Below are 14,672 nucleotides of genomic sequence, written 5' to 3' on the forward strand. Positions count from 1 at the left end.
AGCAGGGTCGCTGCTTCAACTTCACCCAACTTAAGATCCATATTTAAAACTCAGATTCTAAATGCTACGAGTTGAAGCGTTTGTTTGAACAGTTAGCAGGAGGCAGGAACTTGCTCTCAAGCAGAACAGGGCAAACAAACTTAGAGGAGCGTTTACGTGTTCGGCGTAATGACGTAAAACGGCCTGGACAACTTCTGTAGTCCTGTTCAGCCACTTGGTAACAACCATCGTTTTTCAGACACGTCAACTCTTCAGAAATCAGCAGCGGGGTCACTGCTGATGGATTTAATGTCGTAGAACAAAACGTGATCCGTCTCTTCAATGTGTCTCAACCACAGACCTTATTTCCAGATATGTTCTAAAGTCCTATGGAGAGATCCCATTGGCTCTGAGACGAGGGAACCGGACGTGGTGAAATGCTGACTCTCTTCCGGGTTGTAGGACTCGTCACTGCACCACTCTATTGTCCACGACACCATTATGTGCTAGAAGCAGCAGTATGTTCTTATCCAAATGTCATATGACATTTGGATAAGAACATACTGCTGTTGATTAGGAGAGAAGGAGAACATGAATCGGTAAGCTTAGGCTATGTTTCAGAGAATATCAATGTATATAGTTTATTGCAGATATTATATTATAAGGAAATCGCAGAGAGAAATAAGCATTGGAGAGGACTTACAGTAAAGCCAGAACACAAGAGTCCCAAAAAAAAGGACATTGTTTAAAATATAGTCTTCAGAAACACCAGTATGTTCTTATCCAAATGTCATATAAACAATATGACAGATTAGGAGAGTAGGAGAACATGAATCGATAGGTTTAGGCTATGTTTCAGGGAATATCAATGTTTATAGTGTATTGCTTCATGGACTCTAAAATAAGAACATATTCCTTTTTTTATTCTGCATATATTGGCCAATCCACAGGTCATTTCCACCTTCCCTTACACAAAAAAGAAAATATAAGTCATAAGGTTTCAACATTTGCTACAGTCATCAACTTCTCTGTTTGAAACAAAACACAGATTTGTATTTGATCTATTGATTATTGCTTAAATCCTGAATGTATTTAGTTAAACAATACCTTTTCTCGTCCTAACTTACTAAAATGTCCTACTCTTTACCGGGGATTGTGAGACAATGTAAACATCTGGTGCGGTCCTAGTTGCTCTGGAAGTGTCCACCACAATAGATGAACACACACTGTAGCAGCTGGTAATGATTACAGGCTCTACTGACTCCTCCAGCTAACATTGATCACATGAACCAGTTGACCACTCGGATGCATAACAATAAACTTGAGTGTGCTGTGATGATATATAACTTTATCTTTCCTGATTATGATTAAACATTGAAGTGAATTTGTTGTTGAAAGTTGAGAAGCTTCCTTTTGCGTTTCTTGCGTCTTTGCTCTTGAATTAGACTCTTGAGCAGTGTTCGAAATGGGGGGGAGCCAGGGGGAGCTTGGAGGGGGGGAGCTCCCCTGAAGGCCGACTTTGAGATAAATAGGGGGAGTCCAAAAATGCTGCATATTTGTGTCACACAGATTAGAAATGTTGAGTTTCTGTAAATAAATAATAGTCATTGTTCATTACAGTTTCTGAATATTTGTTTTATATTTGTGAATATTTCTGGGTGTTGCCATCTGTACGTGGCGGCGCTGCGTTCTTTACGCTACTTATGTTGCTATGGTTACGGCGGCGATTTGAAATGTTCATATTGATGTTTCTTTAACTCTGGCTTTGTAATCAAAAATATGGCGAAACGAAAACAGTTAGGCGTTAGGGTGGAGTTTGACAGCTCCACACAGAGGGCGATGCGGAGCCTGAAGAGGCTTCAACAACGGCCACAGCCGCCGGTGCCATCTGCGCGAGCGAACCTGACGATGCCCATGAACTGCCTTTTAACTGGACACAGAAAAGATGGAGTGAGTGGAATGAAAGGTATCCATGCCTTTTCATAAAAAATGTGGATGTGAGATTTGCAAAGAGGCCAAAAGTATATTGATCTCCCTGCCGCTCACAGAAGAATCCACCGGAGTGCACCTTTTAAAAAAAAGGTCTGATTTACTGAATGGCTCCATTGTGTCTGTTCAGTCTATCCACCTCTTAATTTCCTTTCAAACCAGCAGGAGAAGAAGCAGAATAGATGCACCTTGTTGCGTGTGCACCTGCAACAATTTGAGTAAAATCTCCCGACAGCACGAGAAAATGGATTTCAGGCTCTTAAGGAGTGGAACCGAGTAAAAGCAGATTAAAACATGTTCGGGTTTATTTCCCATTGCAGAGCCATGAGTGCTGCCAGCATGACTCCTGAGTTTATTACAAGATGATTTCATGTTCACATTAACCTCATCGCTTTATTGCCTTGAACTGAGAAAACAAAGACTGTAATCCATTGTTCTGGGTCCTCAGAGGATCAATGTTATAGATACTTGAATTAGAGCCTTCTTACATGGACTTATAATGCTTCTTTTAAATCATTATCTCCCATCTCAGCCCATTTCATTTCCAATAAATACATATCCGTCGATGCCGTTTGATACTCAAGGCTCAATCTTTGGAGTCAACAGTCTTCAGCATATCCTCTTCCTACCCCATTGCTTCCTCTTCCCCAGATTTACTCTAATACTTGTTTGCCATGTTGTTCACCATGGCCTTTGACGTTGGCCAAGTAATTGGTCATTAGTTGTTCCCTCTGACATGTAGTGGCATTTCTCCTGCCAGAATCTGCAGAGCTGGAATAGGGTTTGCCTTCTCTGCTACACAGCACCGGCTCAGAGCGTGTACTTGAATTATATGAAGCTCCTCTGAAACATGTTTTGGAGGCTGGGTCATACAGTAAACCCCACTTCAGTAACCCAACTGGATCAATACTACACAGAGAAGCATCTCAATCCCCTGTAACCTCACGTTTTTAGAAGAATCTGACTCCTATATCCTTGTTACATTTGTCTGAAAGGGAAGCTAATGAGGAAGTGGCTTAAAACCTATATTCTTTAATGGTTAGCATGTGACAGCACCTTTGGCTGTAAAATACACTGATTGTACAAAAGTCTATCAGAAAATGACCTTCCCACTATGTATTACTTCAGAGGGGTTTATTTCTTACCCTTTCAGTGTGTTTTTAGTCCAAGTCAATTGTCATATTTCTCCTAATAATGTATTTGTGTACGTACACCCTCTTGTACTGTAGTTGTTACTTCTGTTTACAAATTACAAAGATGGCCACCACTACCAATAACAAACAGGACCATGGGTGAATAACAAAGATTGCCACGTCAAAATATCGAAGATGGCCACGACCAAAAACTAAAGATTGCCGCTTTTAAAATCCGAAACTCAAGGATTCAAAGCTGTATTCCAAGAATCGATGGTTGACGTTACAAAAACAAATATGCCTCTTCTTAAAAAGAGTGTATTGTTGCAATATTTTAATGAATCATGACCATAACCATCATTATTGAAGAGAAATAGCAGGTGAGATATTATAAATACCCTTCAGCCCGAATGATCACTGATTGAGCAAAATATTCCAGCAGTACATATTCTTCCGAGGATCATGTAATTATGGGCAATATAATGAATCAGAACAGCTTCTAAAAGACACCTTCATGCCCTCGAACCGAAGCTATGTGAGGTAAAGGTATTCCTGTCTGAAAACAGCCTCTCCTGAAATCTGGAGTGAATGTAAGCTCAGAGGATCTCTTATTTCATTAGCAGCTGGGTTCCCTCTGCATGCCCGGTATAATACAGGATTTGCGGTCCCCACGGAAGTGGCTGTGCCAAAAGTCAGGAAATGAATCACCATGTCTCTCTGTAATCCCTTCCACCACCTTCAAGTGAGAGACTGTAACGTGGGAAAAGAACATGTACACGCCATTGATCTTCATTGTAAATATGTAGCAGTGGATTAGAGTTTGTCAGTGTCCTCAACAGACACTAACCCAACAAACCATCGCAGTCCTCCAGAAGCAGTCACTCACCATTACCCTGCCTAATCACTGCACATGCTGCTGTCTCCCAGTAATGGGCCGCCAGTGTTGGGCAGCATCTGGAATGGGAGTGGAGTTACACACTGCTTGCTTTACTGAGCACCTTATTGGCCCCTCAGTGCGGAGAGCTGTTTATTGTTCTGATGTGTGAACTAATGAGATATCCTGCCTGGTGGTCACCGCTTGAGCAACAAAAGGGTTGTTACTAATGTGGAGATGAGCACCGCTGGGGAGGGAAACAACACCAGACACCTCCGCTGTGGAAGTGGATGCTATCTCTCTTTCTTCCGCCCTGATATCACTATCAAATGACCCCTTTTATGGTATCGAACGCACAGATTGCTAAGAAAGGGTGGCTGTATATCATCCCCAGATAATAAGATTTGATGCACACATTTTACACAGTTGTGTCTGAGAACTGGTGCAGTCTAAAACTCCATCAATCCAAAAAGGTTATCTCTATTTCTGCTGTGCTGATATCATTATAAATGACTCCTTAAATAGTATCATATTTAACGTTGAGATTTGGTTGAGCAGGGTGTACTTGTACTTTTACTAGTCCTTTTATTAGAGATGTGTCTGTTGTTTGTGTTTGTTTATAGTGTCAGGATGGAACCTTGTCTTTTTCTCTGCAAACAGAATCTACCTACGGGTACAAATAAATAACCTGAACCTGAACCTGATATGCACAGATTAGAAAGCAACAGTGGTTGTGTGTTGCCCGAAGATAATAAGATGTGATGCTCACCCTAACCCTAACGGCCCGTCTACACTACAGGCATCAAAAAATCTTGAAGCTGGGCGTGTCTGAGGCTTGGCGATTTCTCGCGCCCAAGGCGACCAACAACCAATCACATGAATCTCCCGCCCCCGACATACAAAGCAATAGCAATGTTAAAACGAAGTAAACTGGATATAAAATCCCCAAACAGACGAAAACCTACCAGTTTCACCCACTGCCTCTGCCTCCTCCCTCCATGCCTGGTTCCTCCGGTTTGTATCCCGGTAAATAGTTCTGGTCGTAAAGAACCGGGTGATTTGCTACCGTAATTTCTCGTTTGGAATATGAGGAAATGAACTGCGGTCTGGCTCTCCCAGCTTGCACGCGGTTTGATTGGCTAGCGCTTGTACTGGCGGGATTTGCATAAATGGGATTTGATTGGCTGATGCCAAGCATCGAGCCTCAAAAGTTGAACATTGCTCAACTTTTGATGCTCGCGATGCTCGCAAAGCCACGCTCCCCACAATGCAGTTCGGCGAAGATTCAAAATCAACAACGTCACCCCATTCAAGTGAATGGGCGAAGCGTTGAAAGCATTTTTCTATGCCTGTAGTGTAGACGGGACCCAAAAAGGGTATCTCTCTTATGCTGCCCTGATATTGTTATAAATGTTTTAATGCTTTGTCAAGCACTTTGTGACTATGTCTGCACTTTATAAATACATTTTACTTACTTAGTTACTTTAATAGTACCATATGCACTAGGGGTGTAACGGTACACGTACCGAAATTATTCGGTACGGGCCCTTCGGTTCGGTACAGGTGTGTACCGAAGTGTACCGAACGAATATAACGTTAAACGTAAAAAATTGAGAACGTGAATAACTTCTTGGAAGTAATCTCAGGTGCTGCGTCGCAGCATTCAGAGTAATTTTCTCACATTGGGTTCAACGCGTCATAGAGCGAGCAAGTCATTTCATTGGATGAGAGGCATACTATGAGAGCTGGTCAGAGGGATGCGTTCAAATGTAGTCAGTAATTTGAGGAACTGTCAAAAATTAATGGCGAACGCAGATAAAGTTGAGCTCGAAAATCCTCCAGCATCATTGAAGTCTCCGGTTTGGGAACATTTTGGTTTCGCAGTTACGTACAAGGATGACGGACAAAGACAGGTGGACCGAACCAAAGCTGTTTGTCGGCATTGTTCAACTAAAATTGGTTACGCGGCTGGCAATATATCAAACTTGCACACTCTTGAAAAGGCATCACCCGAACGTGAATATCACCGGTACCAAAAGAAAAAAGATTGAAGTGCAAACCCAACTCCCACTAGCATTTAAGCCTCCACCACTCACAAAAAGTTCAGACCGAGCCAAAGCTATTACAAACACCAAATATCCTTATGTTGCCATGTTAGCAAAGCGCTACCTGGCTGCAGGGGCGGCGGGTGCTGTAGGCTTGGGAAGGCTAAGCCTTCCCAAATATTTGTGTCACTGCATCCTGGTAAAATAAAAATATAATGTATAATGTTTGTGTCTTTGACATTAGCGCTGCTATGCAGCCACCAGTAAACTGTACTACGAAGCCAGTTCAACAGACCCTGGATATGTTTGAGTAATCTTAACTAACCCTAACAAACGAGATCTCGCTAAGCGGTCCTACAACGCTGGTTATCAACTCCGTAAATCAAGCCAGGGTTTCTCTCTCCAGCTGAGAGCGCGTTCACGTTAAAGGGGCGGGGTTAGCAACATTTGACCAATCACAAACAGGGACAAGTGTACTGACAGCGCAGCGTCATACTTCATTAATGAAAAGTAAACTAATATTAGACAAATATGAACTTTAGACATCCATGACTTAAACATATAATCCAGGATACAAGCCACAGAGTTGCTGCAAGGAGAATACAGAACAACTCGTTAAAAAATAAATAAACTACCGAGTGTTTGAAAGCATACAACAGTTTTATGATACTGCCCCATCTAAAACACGAGGGGATCTGACTTTAATTACATTTGAGTTGAGTGTTTCGTCAACTTAATGTGTTGCTTAAAATAATACATCTGCATACAGTCTGTGACACTGTAACTAAGTGTTGCAAGGCCAGATACGGCTCAGCTGACTCAGATAAGGAGATATTGTGATATCGATGTGAGATCGATGATCTGATTGATGATGTGATATCAGTGTGATATGAATGATAAAGTGCGACACGTCGGCGTCTTCTCTGCATACGGCAGTTTAAACTGTATTTCCTTTATCCTGTAATATGACTTGATAGATTTAAACTCCGCACACAGAGCTCTGATTGGTCAGCAGGCGGTGCTTTCACTGAGTTGATCTCTTTTCTATAGACGCCGGAGGCGGGCAGCGTCAGGTAAAAAAAAGTGATTTAGCCTTCCCAAACCTGAGCCTCACGCGCCGCCTATGCCTGGCTGTATCGGCTACCTCTGTCCCTAGCGAGAGGGTGTTCTCCACAGCAGGAGACATTGTTAGTGCCAGCAGATCTGCCCTTTCGGCAAGCAATGTGGACAAGTTCATTTTTATTTAAAAAAACATGAAAATACAATGACAAGCAAGTCCTAATGTCAAACTGGCTGCTTAGGTGCTAGTACAGTACAGTTCAAATACAGATTATTTCAGTTCATCGAAATGCTGCACCTTAATGTTTATTTTATTATATTTTGTATTTATTTGAGTGAATACATTATTCACAGTTTAATAATAATAATACAAATATATATATATATGTTTTGTTTTGTGAAAAAAAATTCTGCTGTACCGAAAACGTACCGAGCCGAACCGTGACCAAAAAACCGAGGTACGTACCGAACCGAAATGTTTGTGAACCGTTACACCCCTAATATGTACAGATTACAAAGTAGCAGTGGTTGTATGTTGTCCGAAGATAGTAAGATTTGATGCAAACTCTAACCCTTGCCTTTTTAGTGAATACTTTGCTAAAACAGAAACATTTTAAACATCTGTGTCTGAGAACTTATGCAATCTAAAACTCCATCACCCAAAGAGAGCGTATCTCACAAAGCTTTTTGTAATTACTTCTATTGGTTCCCAATACCGGTCCATTTTTGATGAGGTCAGCATACTGAAGGATTTGAAAAACAAACTAATGAATAATTGAAGTACATATCTAATGGCATACTCTAGTGGTATGTTTTCTTTCTCTGTGTGCATCTATACCTCAGAGGTTTGTAGATAGAGGCGGGATCATGGACATCATGGAGGGAACCCCTTTGACACTCTGTATGAACTTAATGTGATCCCTTTATGGATGGATATGCTCAGAGATTGAAGAAATACTCAAATCATTTGCAAAAGTAAATGTGGAAATATCTTAAATAACTTCGATCAAAGAGAAAGTATTGAATTCAAATGTTTAACAGTGTCATTTCAATGCACAATGTTTTATAATTTAGCTTTTTATCGATAACAAATACCTGGTAGACCATTTTAATCCTGTAGTTTGTCAATGTGGAGCCAATTTTAGTAAAATACTGGTTGATTAGTTGTACAATACTGCATATTATATCAGCGTATCATGTGTTTTATTTGTACAAACAAAGTAACCATATACAGTAAGTGTTGAATACATGTAGTGCAGTTAAAGTATACATTTGGCAAAACATGTAAAGACTTAGGTAGAGGACATAGAATTCTTCATGTATTGAACACCGGACTATTTGCAGTCAGCCCTACTTTTCATTTCTGGCACCGATATGTTTTAGCTCGTCCCTGCCTGTCAATAATTGAACGTACGCTCCAAAACATCTTTCCCAAACATCTCCTAATAAGGCACCCTACGGCTATATGCGCTTTGGCGGAGGAAAGGGGGGAGCACCAAGATGTGTTCTGCTTCCCACAAGCCTCTGAAATCCACAGTTAAAGGGAAGAATTGACTGTAGTACCCATTTGATACTGACCTAAAAATAAGCAGTCCAATAAAAACCATACAGAGAACTTCAACCTTTTCCTCATAAAAAGCCTTTCACTGCAATTGGCAATTCTTATAGCTTGAATGTAGAAACATGAAAAGCTAGATCGGAAGTTTCCCCTGGTAACTACAGCCATACTACGAAGTGTTTATTTTATGTGCTGCCTATCAAGTTCATTCTCTCTCTGCAAGTGCATTCATTTAGGTTGCCACTGTGGTTGACATATATTTGATAGAAAGGAGCTCAAGTGACTCATTGTGGAGGTCATCCGCAGTTTAAAGAGAGTAGTAGAGATATTATTTAAAAAGGTGTGTGTGTGTGCGTCATGAAAAAAAAAAGCTGAGTTTTGTTTTAAATGACACGCAGATACAGTTTTTTGACTTTGTACTGTCCTATTGAGGTCTGATGTGGCACTGTGTGTGCTTGAAAGTGAGCATCCACACACACACACACACACACACACACACACACACACACACACACACACACACACACACACACACACACACACACACACACACACACACACACATCCTGGAGCTTAGGCCATGGATCATTTTAGACAATGAAGGTGAGCGCAGTAAAGTAAATGAGGTAAAGGGAACAGTCAAACGTTGTGAAAGCCTCTGCAGATGTTCATTCACAGACCAAGTTATGATCCAAACATTTTGGAAAATCTTTCCCTACTCCAAAACCTTAAAGAGGATATATGCTGCTGATGTTCAGGTTCATATCAGTATGTAGTGTCTCTACTTTAAAGAGTCCTCTCCTGCTGATGTTCAGGTGTATATCAGTATGTAGTGGCTCTACTTTAAAGAGTCCTCTCCTGTTGATGTTCAGGTGTATATCAGTATGTAGTGTCTCTACTTTAAAGAGTCCTCTCCTGCTGATGTTCAGGTGTATATCAGTATGTAGTGGCTCTACTTTAAAGAGTCCTCTCCTGCTGATGTTCAGGTTCATATCAGTATGTAGTGTCTCTACTTTAAAGAGTTCTCTCCTGCTGATGTTCAGGTGTATATCAGTATGTAGTGTCTCTACTTTAAAGAGTCCTCTCCTGCTGATGTTCAGGTGTATCTCAGTATGTAGTGTCTCTACTTTAAAGAGTCCTCTCCTGCTGATGTTCAGGTGTATATCAGTATGTAGTAGCTCTACTTTAAAGAGTCCTCTCCTGCTGATGTTCAGGTGTATATCAGTATGTAGTGGCTCTACTTTAAAGAGTCCTCTCCTGTTGATGTTCAGGTGTATATCAGTATGTAGTGTCTCTACTTTAAAGAGTCCTCTCCTGCTGATGTTCAGGTTCATATCAGTATGTAGTGTCTCTACTTTAAAGAGTCCTCTCCTGCTGATGTTCAGGTGTATATCAGTATGTAGTGTCTCTACTTTAAAGAGTCCTCTCCTGCTGATGTTCAGGTTCATATCAGTATGTAGTGTCTCTACTTTAAAGAGTCCTCTCCTGCTGATGTTCAGGTGTATATCAGTATGTAGTGTCTCTACTTTAAAGAGTCCTCTCCTGCTGATGTTCAGGTTCATATCAGTATGTAGTGTCTCTACTTTAAAGAGTCCTCTCCTGCTGATGTTCAGGTGTATATCAGTATGTAGTGTCTCTACTTTAAAGAGTCCTCTCCTGCTGATGTTCAGGTGTATATCAGTATGTAGTGGCTCTACTTTAAGAGTCCTCTCCTGTTGATGTTCAGGTGTATATCAGTATGTAGTGTCTCTACTTTAAAGAGTCCTCTCCTGCTGATGTTCAGGTTCATATCAGTATGTAGTGTCTCTACTTTAAAGAGTCCTCTCCTGCTGATGTTCAGGTGTATATCAGTATGTAGTGTCTCTACTTTAAAGAGTCCTCTCCTGCTGATGTTCAGGTTCATATCAGTATGTAGTGTCTCTACTTTAAAGAGTCCTCTCCTGCTGATGTTCAGGTGTATATCAGTATGTAGTGTCTCTACTTTAAAGAGTCCTCTCCTGCTAATGTTCAGGTGTATAGCAGTATGTAGTATCTCTACTTTAAAGAGTCCTCTCCTGCTGATGTTCAGGTGTATATCAGTATGTAGTGTCTCTACTTTAAAGAGTCCTTTCCTGCTGATGTTCAGGTGTATATCAGTATGTAGTGTCTCTACTTTAAAGAGTCCTCTCCTGCTGATGTTCAGGTGTATATCAGTATGTAGTGTCTCTACTTTAAAGAGTCCTCTCCTGCTGATGTTCAGGTGTATATCAGTATGTAGTGTCTCTACTTTAAAGAGTCCTCTCCTGCTAATGTTCAGGTGTATATCAGTATGTAGTATCTCTACTTTAAAGAGTCCTCTCCTGCTGATGTTCAGGTTCATATCAGTATGTAGTGTCTCTACTTTAAAGAGTCCTCTCCTGCTGATGTTCAGGTGTATATCAGTATGTAGTGTCTCTACTTTAAAGAGTCCTCTCCTGCTGATGTTCAGGTTCATATCAGTATGTAGTGTCTCTACTTTAAAGAGTCCTCTCCTGCTGATGTTCAGGTGTATATCAGTATGTAGTGTCTCTACTTTAAAGAGTCCTCTCCTGCTGATGTTCAGGTTCATATCAGTATGTAGTGTCTCTACTTTAAAGAGTCCTCTCCTGCTGATGTTTAGGTGTATATCAGTATGTAGTGTCTCTACTTTAAAGAGTCCTCTCCTGCTGATGTTCAGGTGTATATCAGTATGTAGTGTATCTACTTTAAAGAGTCCTCTCCTGCTGATGTTTAGGTGTATATCAGTATGTAGTGTCTCTACTTTAAAGAGTCCTCTCCTGCTGATGTTCAGGTGTATATCAGTATGTAGTGTCTCTACTTTAAAGAGTCCTCTCCTGCTGATGTGCAGGTGTATATCAGTATGTAGTGTCTCTACTTTAAAGAGTCCTCTCCTGCTGATGTTCAGGTTCATATCAGTATGTAGTGTCTCTACTTTAAAGAGTCCTCTCCTGCTGATGTTCAGGTGTATATCAGTATGTAGTGTCTCTACTTTAAAGAGTCCTCTCCTGCTGATGTTCAGGTTCATATCAGTATGTAGTGTCTCTACTTTAAAGAGTCCTCTCCTGCTGATGTTTAGGTGTATATCAGTATGTAGTGTCTCTACTTTAAAGAGTCCTCTCCTGCTGATGTTTAGGTGTATATCAGTATGTAGTGTCTCTACTTTAAAGAGTCCTCTCCTGCTGATGTTCAGGTGTATATCAGTATGTAGTGTCTCTACTTTAAAGAGTCCTCTCCTGCTGATGTTCAGGTGTATATCAGTATGTAGTGTCTCTACTTTAAAGAGTCCTCTCCTGCTGATGTTCAGGTGTATATCAGTATGTAGTGTCTCTACTTTAAAGAGTCCTCTCCTGGAATTTTTCCACAAAAACCTATTTAACACACTACAGGAAAGGGTAAACCTGAAAAAGCATAATAGGGCCCCTTTAACACACTATCTAACCCTCAATCATCCCCAAAACAACTCCGTAATTATTATAACATATAGACTGAGCCTGCAGTCATGCTCCAGGCTCAAATACAACATATACTCCAGACCAGAATGTAAATAGGCCTAATGTGAATAGTCTTGTGAGTCGAATGAGTTGTTGACCTTCCCGCTGTTAGTGGAAATAATTCAAGTGGTGAACTCTTAAAACTATTATGCAAAACCGCTACTTCCCTGCATCATTTTGAAGAGATTCACTGGCTTCCACTGCAAATATGAAATAGACCCCAACCTTGTGGATACAAAAAAAACAGAAAACAGAAATATCATTATATAGTTGCCATGAAATTATTATTCAGGAGTTTCACCTTATGCATCTACATCTGCTGTCAGACAGAGAGATCAAAATGAACCCTGCTGAGGATATTCAATTATAAGGATATTAAAACAGCTCCTCGGGAGATATGAGGGACTCTCTATGAACCAGAGGATTTTAATAACAATAACATATTGCTTTGGATATTCATAATAAAAGCGGCATGTTCTTTTTCCGCCTGCTTCCTTTCATTTTGAGAGTGATTTATTGGTTTCTGGCAAACTGCAGCTCGATGAAGCGGCATTTTGAAGCTGAGTCTTCTTTATCCAGCGATCCCATTTATATATAAAGAATAGCTGTCTCTTCAAAAAGAGAGCGCTCCCTGATATAATAATCCCTTCGTGCAGTGTGTTGATTACATTCTTAAAAACTATTTCAGTTTGACATGAGAGGGTCGGTCATAAAGAGATGCTTATTTAAAAACAAGGAGAACAAATCTGTTAAATTACAATTGACAAAGACATTATCGACAAAACTTAGATAAGATTTTGTGAATGTGGTTTTGATTATTCTTTTAGAGATGTTTTCCATAAATGAATAAAAATGTATCTTCATATTTTACAGTATAGATTGGTTAGCTGGCCTGCTCTGTTGTGATTGGTCGAGACCTTAAATAGGTCCCGCCCCCGTCATCATGTACAATGTGTTGGAGAGCTAGCCAATAGCACTATGTCAGAGGAAGTAAACAAAGGAGTCCAAAGGAGGCGTTTCAGGCCTCTCCTTGTGGGAGAGAAACGCTGTGGGTGTTTATCAATCTCGAGTAAGGCTGCTCCAGAGCCACTATTTCAAGCATACTACGTCATCGAGTGCCGCCGAAGGACTGTTCCAATGTCCAGCATACTTGGAATTCTACCGAGCCCGGCGTACTTCGTTTAGAGAAATTCTCTCATATGATATGACGCACACCTGCACACTTGCTAGCCTGTTCCACTCTTCGTTTTCCGAATGCCAGGAAGTATTCTTGCCTTGCTTCTGAAGCAAGACGCTCGGAAGACATGTGCTACCAAGCAAGCGTACTCGAGATTGAGAAACACCCAGCGATTTTAGTCTTTTCAGACCATACCATGTGAGGGGTGTGGCGCAGTGGGTTGTGCGTTGGTGTTGGGATCAGGGGGTCACAGGTTCAAACCCCGCTGCAGTCAGCATGTCGTTGTGTCCCTGAGACACTTCACCCCAAATTGCTCCTCTGAGGATTGCCCACAGTATTGAGTATGTAAGTCGCTTTGGATGAAAGCGTCTAACAAGTGACATGTAATGTCATTTACATGCACTAAAACCTATATCACTGCAGGAGAGGAAACATTTCTTTGTATAGCAACTTATGTCCTAGGATCTTTAGAACAGTTGTTTATGCTGTACTCACATCATGTTGGATTGAAGTTAGAGTAACAAAAGGAAATAATCCAGATGTTTAAAATATACAATTGTTCATATGATTGTTAATGATAATGATTTGTATTTGTTCAATGGACATTTGTAAGTGTATTTGTGTGTTCTACAAGCTTACAATCCAAAAGGAGCCTGTGAGTTGTGGAAAGAATTAAACTGAGACTTATGGAGTTGTTGCAAACATTTTATTTCAGGCAAGATGCAATGTATGGAACGCATTGATTTAGAAAAACGTCATTCTCTGATGTTAAGATGGCTGCTCCTGTCAAAACAAGCAAGTATGAGTTGTCTTGGCAACCAGAAAATGCAACTATATACTCACTGAATATCCCAAAATTGAGGCCACTCCAATAAATGAAGAAATATGCAGTGTGTCCTTCGTCCAATGTTTTTTTATTCCAAAATCACATAAGTGCAAAGGGAATGTAAGAAATGTTGTCATATTTCTGGACGCAAAAGGTTCCAGTGCTGCTTGAGTTGTTAGTATTCACGTTTAGTTTGAGAAAGTGCATTTATATAATCAACCACCGCTGCTGACACATTACTTGTCAGCCCTTTATCCAAGGCTTTTATATGTGTGACCGTGAGGGACGAATCCATCGCGCCAGCTTTCAAGCTTTCATTCCAACTTGGTTTTGTTTCCTTCCACCGACTCCTGTTGATGTCTCGATAAATAGCAGTTGTACACGTTTGGGAAATCACACACAAAGAGGATCAATTCCTTCTCAATGACTGAGAATCAGCAGACTCTCATTTCATTTGTCAGGGCAGGATAGCGTCTATCGATTAGTCAGACGTGTGCAGCCGCAACATGACAGATTTCAAGAG

This window comes from Gymnodraco acuticeps, unplaced genomic scaffold, assembly GCF_902827175.1.
Source record: "Gymnodraco acuticeps unplaced genomic scaffold, fGymAcu1.1, whole genome shotgun sequence".
Lineage (NCBI taxonomy): Eukaryota > Metazoa > Chordata > Actinopteri > Perciformes > Bathydraconidae > Gymnodraco > Gymnodraco acuticeps.